We start from the raw sequence: 8114 nt of genomic DNA on the forward strand, positions 1-8114 counted from the left end.
CAATAATCACCCACATTACAAATAATTATTCAAATCACCGTAGCAAACTTAAATAATGCAATACAAAACTTGTCATGAATACAAATACAAATGAATACAAAAATTAGTCACTGTCTAGCCTTTTGCCAATGGTGCTCAATGAGATCCTGCTGAAGTTGAAAGTGTGTGTTTGCATTTTTAATCTCCTTGTATGTCTGAAGAAAAACTCTAATGCGGTTAGGGTCTCTAGCTGGTTTGACACGGCTACCCACATTGTCATAGAAGAATTCCAAGTTCATTCCTCTCTCATCTTCAAGAATCATATTGTGCAGGATAACACAACATGCCATGATATATTTCAAGGTTTTCTCATCCCAAAAATGAGCAGGACCACGGACAATGACAAACCTAGATTGCAAAACACCGAATGCTCTTTCAATGTCTTTTCGGGCTGCCTCTTGCACCCTTGCAAATTCACATTGTTTTTTAGTTTTGGGTTCTTTGATGCTCTTGACAAATGTGCATCAAGGAGGGTATATACCATCTGCAAGATAGTATCCCTTTGTGTATTCATGCCCATTGATAGTGTAGTTGCAAGCAGGAGCATCACCACTAGCAAGCCTAGCAAACAAATGAGACCGTCACAACATATTGATATCATTGAGAGTGCCCGGCATACCAAAAAAGCAATGCCAAATCCATAAATTCTCGGATGCTACGGCCTCTAGAACAATTGTTGCATCACGAGACTTGCCACTATACATTCCTTGCCATGCCTTGGGGCAAATTTTCCAAGTCCAATGCATACAATCAATGCTACCTAGCATGTCGGGCCAACCTCTTCTCTCATTAGATGCCATCAATTTCTTTGTGTCATCTTCGTTGGGTGCCCGAAGATACTCAGGACCAAAGACACGGATGATCACTTTTGCAAATCTACGCACAGACTCAATTGTAGTATCTTCACCAATGCGAAGGTACACATCGGCATAGTCAGCCGGGACGCCATATGCAATCACCCGCATAGCTGCGGAGAATTTTTGATATGCACTAAATCCCTTTAAGCCCACAACATTTCTTCTTTGAGTGAAATACCGGCAATTTGCCTCGCAAGCTTGAACAATTTTCAAAAAGAGGGATCGACGCATTCGGTACCTTCTCCAGAAGAGGTGCGGTGGATACGTAGGATTCTCCGCGAAGTAGTCTTGCATCAACATCTCATTCCCAAGATGACAATTCCAAGGAATGCAAAGACGCCCGATGGTCAATCCTTGATACGTCCATTTTGCATCATGCTTTTATATCGATATTTATTGCATTATGGGCTATTATTACACATTATGTCACAATACTTATGCCTATTCTCTCTTATTTTACAAGGTTTACATAAAGAGGGAGAATGCCGGCAGCTGGGATTCTGAGCTGGAAAAGGAGCAAATATTAGAGACCTATTTTGCACAGCTCCAAAAGTCCTAAAACTTCATGGAAGTCAATTTCAGAATATATAATAAATATTGAGCGCAAGAAGTTCACCAGGGGGCCCACACCCTGCCCACGAGGGTGGGGCGCGTGCCCTACCCCCTGGGCGCGCCCCCTACCTCGTGGGCCCCCTGGTGGCCCTCCGATGACCATCTTCTGCTATATGAAGTCTTTCGATGGGAAAAAAAATCATAAGCCATCTCCTCGGACGAAACTCCGCCGCCACGAGGCGGAACCTTGGCGGAACCAATCTAGGGCTCTGGCGGAGCTGTTCTGCCGGGGAAACTTTCCTCCGGGAGGGGGAAATCATCGCCATCATCATCACCAATGCTCCTCTCATCAGGAGAGGGCAATCTCCATCAACATCTTCACCAGCACCATCTCCTCTCAAAACCCTAGTTCATCTCTTGTATCCAATTCTTGTCTCCAAGTCCGGGATTGGTACCTGTGGGTTGCTAGTAGTGTTAATTACTCCTTGTAGTTGATGCTAGTTGGTTTATTTAGTGGAAGATCATATGTTCAGATCCTATATGCATATTAATACCCCTCTGATTATGAACATGAATATGCTTTGTGAGTAGTTACGTTTGTTCCTGAGGACATGGGAGAAGTCTTGCTATTAGTAGTCATGTGAATTTGGTCTTTGTTCGATATTTTGATGAGATGTATGTTGTCTATCCTCTAGTGGTGTTATGTGAACGTCGACTACATAACACTTCACCATTATTTGGGCCTAGAGAAAGGCATTGGGAAGTAATAAGTAGATGATGGGTTGCTAGAGTGACATAAGCTTAAACCCTAGTTTATGTGTTGCTTCGTAAGGGGCTGATTTGGATCCATATGTTTCATGCTATGGTTAGGTTTACCTTAATACTTTTGTTGTAGTTGCGGATGCTTGCAATAGAGGTTAATCATAAGTGGGATGCTTGTTCACGCAAGGACAGTACCCAATCATCGGTCCACCCACATACCAAATTATTAAAGTACCGAACGCGAATCATATGAACGTGATGAAAACTAGCTTGACGATATTCCCATGTGTCCTCGGGAGCACTTTTCTCTATATAAGAGTTTGTGCAGGCTTATCCTTTGCTACAAAAGGATTGGGCCACCTTGCTGCACTTTATTTACTTTTGTTACTTGTTGCTCGTTACAAATTATCCTATCACAAAACTATCTGTTACCACTTATTTCAGTACTTGCAGAGAATACCTTGCTGGAAACCGCTTATCATTTCCTTCTGCTCCTTGCTGGGTTCGACACTCTTACTTATCGAAAGGACTATGATAGATCCCCTATACTTGTGGGTCATCAAGACTCTTTTCTAGCACCGTTGCCGGGGAGTGAAGCACCTTTGGTAGGTGGAATTTGGTAAGGAAAATTTATATAGTGTGCTAAAATTTACTGTTATTTGTTACTATGGAAAGTAATCCTCCGAGGGGCTTGCTCGGGGTATCTTCACCCCGACCAGTAGAGCAAAGAGTTGCTCCTCAACCTACTGAACCTACTGAAAAATAAAAATGAAAATGGAAATGTCTGCTTTGAAATTCCTTCGGGTATGTTAGAAAAACTGCTAGATAATCCTTTTGCAGGAGATGGAACAATGCATCCTGATGAGCACCTAATATATGTTGATGAAGTTTGTGGATTATTTAAGCTTGCAGGTGTACCCGGAGATGTTGTTAAGAAGAAGGTCTTCCCTTTATCTTTGAAGGAAGATGCATTGACATGGTATAGGCTATGTGATGATACGGGGTCATGGAACTACAAACGATTGAAATTCGAATTTCAACAGAAGTTTTATCCTATGCATCTTGTTCATCGTGATCGCAATTATATATATAATTTTTGGCCTCGCGAAGGAGAAAGCATCGCTCAAGCTTGGGGGAGGCTTAAATCAATGTTATATTCATGCCCCAATCATGAGCTCTCAAGAGAGATGATTATTCAAAATTTATATGCTCGACTTTCTGATAAAAATCGCACGATGCTCGATACTTCTTGTGCTGGCTCTTTTATGATCAAGACCATTGAATTCAAATGGGATTTATTGGAAAGAATTAAATGCAACTCTAAAGATTGGGACCTCGACGAAGGTAAGGAGTCAGGTATGACACCTAAGTTTGATTGTGTTAAATCTTTTATGGATACCGATGTTTTCCGTAAATTTAACACTAAATATGGACTTGACTCTGAGACAGTAGCTTCTTTCTGTGAATCTTTTGCTACTTATGTTGATCTCCCCAAGGAGAAGTGGTTTAAATATCATCCTCCCATATAAGTAAAAGTAGCTGCACCTATTAAAGTTGAAGAAAAGACTATCACTTATAATGATCCTATTGTTCCTACTTCTTATGTTGAGAAACCACCTTTCCCTGTTAGGATAAAGGATCATGCTAAAGCTTCAACCGTGGTCCGTAAAAGCAATATTAAAACTTATACACCTCTTGAGCAAGTTAAAGTTGAACCTAATATTGTTAAAGATCTTTTGGCTGATAATATTGATGGGCATGTTATTTATTTCTGTGATGAAACTGCTAGAATTGCTAAACTGTAGCGACCAGACCTCAAACAGTCTGATCTCTGTGCTCAAGTGTCATCCCTGGATCAGTAATGCTGACACCACACAGTACTTGAAGGATTTATAACAGAGTAGCAATCACACACTTATTACATCGAGTGTCTCAATAGAGAACTTATTACAATAAATATGGCTTAAGGCCATCTAATAACGATAACAACGGAAGGCTTGGAAGATAAGTGAGTCCATCAACTCCAATGGCATCACTGAGTATAGAACCACGACCCTAAAACTCCTTAATCATCGTTTGAAAAGTCTGCAACATTAATGTTGCAGCCCGAAAATGGGTCAGCACATGGAATATGCTGGCAAAGTAACACATAGAGAGTAATGGAATGAAACAGCTATACTATATGCATATTTGGCTGGTGGAAAGCTCTATGGTTACAGTTTTGCGTAAAGCCAATTTTTCCCTACTGCAAAGGAATAAATTTTATTTAACTATCATGGTAGTTGTTAAACATTGAGAATGGTTGACAGCATTCTCAATCCCAATTAAGCATCATCATTAAAAAAACCCAACAAAATTAAATTTTAGAGTAACATGTTGAGATTCACATGATAATCCAAGTACTAGATACTCAAGATGTCCATAATTGGGGACATGCCTAACCATGATTAGTTTATACACTCTGCAGAGGTTTGCGCACTTTTCCCCACAAGACTCGATCGCCTCCGTTTGGTTTCTCGCACTACATGGTGTTTGAGAAGACGGATGACCGAGACACAGTCTTTCAGAAGCGCTAGCACCTTACGATGGATAGACCGTTACACCTACTTTCTCCTACATCTGCTAGTCTACCCTGTAAGAGTTCGCACGACTTAATCAACTATGCTAGAGCCCATAATAGCTTGTGGCTGCACACGGAAGTTTCTAGTATGAAAAATCTCATGATCCCTTTGGGCCTGGGTGGCGGTCCATAAAGAAAAACAGGCAATCCTGGAATACCCAGGTACCTCAATCCACCCAGATGTGTGTTTAAGTTGCCACCTTAGATAAACCATTAAATTAACAAACTCACATCTGTCATGGATATCACTCACCCAATCCACGTCTACTAGCATAGCATGGCATAATAGGCAAACGTAGAAGTAACTCCCAAAGGTTTGATAATACAACAGGTAATAGGTACTACCTCAACTACTTCCCATCCCACAATTTAATTAGATCCTAATCATGCAATGTTTGAGGATTGATCTAATGCAACAAAACTGGATAGTAGGAGGTATGATCAAAGTGTTACTTGCCTTGCTGATGATCCACGAAACTTAAAGATTCGAAGTAATAGGGGGCGCACTCCGGGTATTCTATCACAGACAAACAAACAAGCATACAATAAGTACTCATCTAATGCACAGGTAAAACTCAAATAAGAGATCTAACCAGAAGGTCGGCGAGAGATCTATAAAAAAAATCTACTCGGTAACTCCGGCGAGAGATCCGACGGCGGCGGCGGCGCTAGGGCGGGGCTGGGGCGGCGCGCTAGGGTTTGGGGGAGACCCCGGGCTGGGCTCCGCGGCTTATAAAGCCTGGACGGGCCTGGTGTCCAGGTCGGACACGGCCCGTAGGTCGGTTGCGTTTTTTAAATTCCGCACAGAAAAACAAATAAAAGAAATACTAAACGGACTCCAAAAATCCCGAAATAAATTTTCCCGGGCTTCTAAAATCAAGCCGCACAAGGTGAACATTTATTTGGGGCCTAAATGCAATTTTGAAAAACGCACATTTTTCCTAAATTCAAATAAAATAACGAAAAACTCTGAAAATATTATTTGATTTTATTATTAAATCCTCAATATTTCTTTATTTTGGGAAAGTCAATTTATTCCCTCTCTCATATTTTTGTAATAGAAATAATTGATGATAAAATAATTAAAATCAAATGATCCTATTCTCAAAATTTGAGAAAACTCAAATATGAAAATAACGAAATCCCCAACTCTCTCCATGGGTCCTTGAGTTGCATAGAATTTCTAGGATCAAAACCAAAGGCAAATAAATAATGATATGCAATGATGGTCTAATGTATAACATTCCAAATTGAAAATTTGGGATGTTACAAACCTACCCCCCTTAAGATGAATCTCGCCCTCGAGATTCGGGTTGGCTAGAAAATAGGTGAGGGTGGTCCTTGAGCAAATCTTCCTCTCGCTCCCAGGTGGCTTCATCCTCCGTGTGGTGGCTCCACTGAACCTTACAAAACTTGATAACCTTGCTGCGGGTGACTCGGCTGGCAAACTCGAGAATCTTAACTGGTTTCTCCTCATAGGTCAAATCACTGTCCAACTGAATTGCTTCCAGTGGTACCGTATCTCTCAGCGGTATGTCAGCCATCTCCGTGTGGCACTTCTTCAACTGAGAAACGTGGAACACATCATGAACTCCTGACAATCCTTCAGGCAATTCCAACTTGTAGGCCACTTCTCCCATACGTTCCAATACTCGGTATGGTCCTACAAATCGTGGCGCTAACTTTCCCTTAACACCAAAGCGCTTTATTCCCCAAAGTGGGGATACTCGAAGATAAACTCTATCTCCGACTTCGTAAACTGTCTCCTTGTGTTTAGAATCTGCATAGCTCTTCTGCCTGGATTGAGCTACCTTGAGCCTATCGCGAATCAATTTCACCTTCTGCTCAGACTCCTTAATCAAATCAGGTCCAAACAACTGGCGATCTCCAACTTCATCCCAAGACAATGGGGTCCTGCACCTCCTTCCGTACAAGGCTTCGAAAGGGGCCATCTTCAAACTGGATTGATAGCTGTTGTTGTAAGAGAATTCTGCATATGGCAAATTGTCGTCCCAACTAGATCCATAATCTAGCGCACAAGCTCTCAGCATGTCCTCCAAAATCTGATTGACTCTCTCGGTCTGTCCACCTGTCTGTGGATGAAAAGCTGTGCTGAACTCTAGCCTGGTACCCAAAGTTTCGTGCAACTGATTCCAGAACTTTGAGGTAAACTGGGTTCCTCTATCTGATTCTATACTCCTCGGAACTCCATGTAAGCATACAATCCTGGTCATGTATATCTTTGCCAACTTAGCACTGGTGTAAGTGGTCTTTACTGGGATGAAATGAGCTACTTTCGTCAACCGATCAACTACAACCCAAATCGAGTCATAGCTTGAACGAGTTCTGGGTAATCCCGTGATAAAATCCATGCCTAACTTATCCCACTTCCATTCGGGTATCGGCAATGGTTGTAGCAATCCTGCTGGCTTCTGATGCTCTGCCTTTACTCTCTGACATACATCACAAACTGCTACATACTCCGCAATATCTTTCTTCATTCTGTTCCACCAGAAAATATCCTTCAAATCCAAATACATCTTGGTATTTCCACGGTGAATCGAATATGGTGAATCGTGTGCCTCTTGCAGAATCAACCTCCTGATCTCCGGGTCATTGGGCACATAAACACGGTCTTCAAACCATAGGGTGTCGTGCTCATCCTCACGAAATCCTTTAGCCTTTCCCTCACTCATTTTCTCCTTTATAGAGGCAATCTCCTTGTCGGTCTTCTGAGCTTCTCTGATTTTATCCATCAAAGTTGACTGAATCTCCAATGCTGCTACATAGCCTCTCGAAACTATTTCCAAAGATAGCTCACGAAGATCCTCGGCTAACTCCTTTGGTATTTCTCCCGTCATTAGTGTATTGACATGGCTCTTACGGCTCAATGCGTCAGCTACTACATTAGCCTTTCCGGGATGGTAATGCAATCTCATATCATAATCCTTGATGAGCTCCAACCATCTCCTTTGTTTGAGGTTTAACTCCTTCTGCGTGAAAATGTATTTCAAACTCTTGTGATCCGTGTACACCTCACAATGATTTCCAATGAGGAAATGTCTCCATGTTTTCAATGCATGCACTACGGCTGCTAACTCCAAATCACGCGTGGCATGATTCAATTCGTGGGGTTTCAGTTGTCGTGAGGCATATGAAACAACTCTCCCTTCCTGCATAAGCACTGCTCCAAGTCCTCGCCGTGAAGCGTCGCAATACACCTTATAATCCTTGGTCTGGTCTGGCAAAACCAACACTGGTGAAGTAACCAAGCGTTTCTTCAA

The sequence above is a fragment of the Triticum urartu genome, chromosome 7A (genome assembly GCF_056163025.1).
Source record: "Triticum urartu cultivar PI428250 chromosome 7A, HENAU_Tu73, whole genome shotgun sequence".
Classification (NCBI taxonomy): Eukaryota; Viridiplantae; Streptophyta; class Magnoliopsida; order Poales; family Poaceae; genus Triticum; species Triticum urartu.